This window comes from Megascapheus bottae, chromosome 8, assembly GCF_031878675.1.
Source record: "Megascapheus bottae isolate mThoBot1 chromosome 8, mThoBot2.hap1, whole genome shotgun sequence".
NCBI lineage: Eukaryota > Metazoa > Chordata > Mammalia > Rodentia > Geomyidae > Megascapheus > Megascapheus bottae.
In genome coordinates this window covers 9,415,352-9,419,653 of record NC_143516.1, presented here as the reverse complement: position 1 = coordinate 9,419,653, position 4,302 = coordinate 9,415,352, and the positions used below count along the sequence as shown (strand labels likewise).

At 41.7% G+C, this 4,302-nt stretch overlaps 1 pseudogene; it reads left to right on the top strand.

Annotated features, from left to right (window-relative positions):
• Window positions 1-3,018: 3,018 nt before the first annotated feature.
• LOC150059518 (heterogeneous nuclear ribonucleoprotein A3 pseudogene) lies at window positions 3,019-4,094 on the top strand (annotated as a pseudogene).
• Window positions 4,095-4,302: the final 208 nt, after the last annotated feature.

Genomic DNA, 4,302 nt, shown 5'->3' with positions numbered 1-4,302 from the left:
TGTGGACTCAGGTAAGTAAGTAGTCACCACTTTTCAGCAGCAGTAGCTTTTAAGCTTATGTAAAGTGTGTGGAGGTTAGACATAACCATTCTTTGAAGTGTAACAAGAAGATTCTCCTCCGCCAAAGAGACCACTGAGGGGAAAGGCCATTGCATCATGTCAAAGAAGAGTTGCACCAGAGAGTTGACAGGCAGGGAATTCTTAGTCCACAACCATTGCAAGAGAGAAAAGAAATCCAGCTCAACTCTGCTGAAATGTGTGGAGGGGATGTGGTTAAGCAATGGGAGAGAAAGTGGGGGGAAATGCGTAAGACCTTTTGAAGTGAAGTTGGTGAGGCCATCTGTGTTCACTAATTGGGGAGTAAAGCTTTCTATTCTCCCACAAGGCCTGAACATCAGGGTTCTACCATTCTTATTTTTAAATTGCTATTGTGGAGGTGATATACAGAGGAATTATAGTAATTTAAGTCAGGCAATGACTAGTGTCACCTCTCCCCTCATTTTCTCCCTGTTTTTCACTCCTGATTCCCCTCACTCCCCCAAATGTTATTGAGTTCATTTTCAACATAAATTCTAGGGAATGTATAAGAAATGATCCTTACGATTAATTCTAGAAGCACAGGAAGTGATTCCTGGCTGTAGGTGAGCAGCTTGAGGAAAAACATTGGGAGAGAGCCATTCCTCATTTTGTCTTCTCAAAACTCAGCTTCTCTGTTGGCTAGTTATGAAATTTCTGCTTCATCAGGTTCATTTCAAGGATTGTGTTTCTAATGTGTAAGATTAGCCATTTAAATTTCTTCAGCCCTGTCCCAAATGTCAGTGAACTGATTCGGCAGTAACTGACTTCTCTTGTACATGAATGCTATTTCCTGACTCATACCATGCCACAGACCCAGGGCCACAGCAGAATCCTCCGCCTGTTTTGTCTTCTTCTGCTGATATAGAAAGTAAAGCCATAAACAAATGAGTAATCTCAAAGTGGAAGAAACTTGGTGGTTCTACAAGACAAATTTCAATTTATATCCATCCTTGGTGTGTGACCTTAAAAATGCAAAAAAAAAAATCTACTCCATTATAACTACTCACTACTGATAACTTTTGACATAGACTCCCTTTTCCTCTTTATAGCCAAAGAGAAATATGTTTAAGAATCACAGTAGGTTTGTAACACTATTATAAAACCAGGCAATGACCATCACAAGCTAACCCTTCATATTCAGAGTCGCTAAAGAATCCGCATATCAAACACAATGATCCAAGCTCACGATTCTTGTAAGGACTGGTAGAATTTCAGGTATGGGATGTATAGGATTATAGCATGGCAGGTGGAAGTAAATGTGATGTTTGAGAACTTTTCTTTTTGGTGCCAGCCACTTGAGGCTTAAACTCAGGACTGTGGTATTATCCCTGAGCTTTTCTGCTCAAGGCTTGAGCTCTATTGCTTAAGCCACAGTTCCGCTTTTAGCATTTTTTCCAGTCCTGGGTCTTGAACTCAGGGCCTGAGCCATGTCCTTGGGCTGTCTCAAGGCTAGAGCTCTACCACTTGAGTCACAGCACCACTTCTGGATTTTTTTCTATGTATGTGGTACTGAGGAATTGAACCCAGGTCTTTGTGCATGCTAGGCAAGCAATCTATCACTAGGCCAGATTCTGGCCCCACTTACAGCATTTTGGGTGGTTAATTAAGATAAGAATTTCATGCACTTTCCTGCCTGCCATGGCTGGCTTTGAGTCATAATCCTAAGATCTCAGCCTCCTGAGTTGCTTGGTAGGAACTATCAATGTTTGGTTGGAGGACTGTTTTGGGGTTTCTGCTTTGCTTTAACTTGGTATGAAGCCTTAGCTTACCTACTATATAGGTAACTAGCACTGAACGAGCCAAAACGTTTCAGACTTTCGTAGTGGGACATTTTCAGACTCACAACAGTTAAGAACTTTCTGAGATAATGCATTGGCCTCACCAAAGTCTTGGTCATCTTTTGCTCTTTCACTTTCAGCTTTCATTGTGGACTACAGATGCGAATGTTGCATTCTAACACAATTTGTTTGTCATTGACTGGTCAAGACAATCTTAGTTCATATTTTTTTAGTTTATTGATCTTATTTGAAGTAGTATTTTACCAAAAGGCAATCCATAAGTGATTTCTGAAACCAGCCTTTTGTCTGCCCTAGGAAAGGCTTGTTACAGTTGACATGAAAAAAATTACATACCTAAATTATAAATTGTTTCTCCAATTTCCCAATGATACTAACTTGTAAAGAGGCAAAATTCATTCATATCCAAAAGAGTTTTCAAGAGTCAATATCTGGTTTCAGACTAACATTATTCATAAATGACAGGAAATCTTCTATTTTTATTCCTTTGGTTTTCTGAAGGATTCAGGAATGATAAACACTTCTATTTGCCATCCACGCTAAGCTCACAGGATTTTACAGAGCTTTCTTTCATGCATGGCATTCCTCAAGCCTGACACCAGCTAACCTAGGGCCCCATCAAAGATAGAAGGCTTGGCTGTGTAGATCAATGTGCAAACCTGACGCAGGTACATATGAGCTGTGTTGTTTGCAGCAAAGAACAGTAAGAAAGGCACTTTACAAGTGAAAATATGAACTGAAATAATGCCAGACACTTTTCCTTCCTTTCTTGAAAATCCAAGTATAGGAAATGCAGTGTAAATTGAGATAAACTTGTGTTAATCTTTATGAAGAACAGAAACAGACTCTGCTGCTGGAAGAGAGCAACTGATTCCTCCCTGAACAAGGCAGCACCACCACATCTTCCCTGCTCCCTGCTCTAGCCCAAGGAGAAACGGAGGCCCCAGCCTCAACAGGCAGTATCCTTTCCCAAGGAAGTTTAATGAAAGAGATCAAGGGAAGGTCTGACATTGCCCAAAATTGCCCTCATTACCTGACTTAATGTAACTGTAACCCTTCTGTAAATCACCTTTAAAAATAACAATTAACTTTCCTCTCGGTGCCATATTGAACTCAAGTTGGAAGAGGCGAGTCCAGTCTCACAATGGAGGGCCATGATCCAAAGGCACCAGGGCAGCTGCGGAAGCTGTTTATTGGTGGTCTGAGCTTTGAAACTACAGATGACAGTTTAAGAGAACATTTTGAGAAATGGGGCACACACACAGATTGTGTGGTAGTGAGAGATCCTCAGACAAAGCGTTCCACGGGCTTTGGTTTTGTGACTTACTCTTGTGTTGAAGAGGTTGATGCAGCCATGTGTGCTAGACCCCACAAGGTTGATGGGCGAGTTGTAGAACCAAAGAGAGCAGTTTCTAGAGAGGATTCTGTGAAGCCAGGAGCCCATCTAACAGTGAAGAAAATTTTTGTTGGTGGTATTAAAGAAGATACAGAAGAATATAATTTGAGAGACTACTTTGAAAAATATGGCAAGATTGAAACCATAGAAGTTATGGAAGACAGGCAGAGTGGAAAAAAGAGAGGATTTTCTTTTGTAACCTTTGATGATCATGATACGGTTGATAAAATGGTTGTTCAGAAATACCACACTATTAATGGGCATAATTGTGAAGTGAAAAAGGCTCTTTCTAAACAAGAGATGCAATCTGCTGGATCACAAAGAGGTCATGGAGGTGGATCTGGCAACTTTATGGGTCGTGGAGGAAACTTTGGAGGTGGAGGAGGTAATTTTGGACGTGGTGGAAACTTTGGTAGAAGAGGAGGCTATGGTGGTGAGGGTGGTGGCAGCAGACGAAGCTACGGGGAGGAGGTGATGGTGGATACAATGGATTTGGAGGTGATGGTGGCAACTGTGGCGGTGGTCCTGGTTATAGTAGTAGAGGCGGCTATGGTGGAGGTGGACCAGGTTATGGAAACCAAGGTGGTGGATATGGTGGTGGAGGAGGAGGATATGATGGTTACAATGAAGGAGGAAATTTTGGTGGTGGTAACTACGGTGGTGGTGGAAACTATAATGACTTTGGAAATTACAGTGGACAACAGCAATCAAATTATGGACCCATGAAGGGGGGCAGTTTTGGTGGAAGAAGCTCTGGCAGTCCATGTGGTGGTGGTTATAGATCTGGTGGTGGAAGTGGTGGATATGGTAGCAGAAGGTTTTAAAACAACAGAAAAAGGGCTACAGTTCTTAGCAGGAGAGAGAGTGAGGAGTTGTCAGGAAAGGTTACTTCAAGACAGTTGTCCCAAATGCATTAGAGGAACTGTAAAAATCTGCCACAGAAGGAACTATGATCCATAGTCAGAAAAGTTACTGCAGCCTAAACAGGAAACCCTTCTTGTTCAGGACTGTCCTAGCCACAGTTTGCAAAAA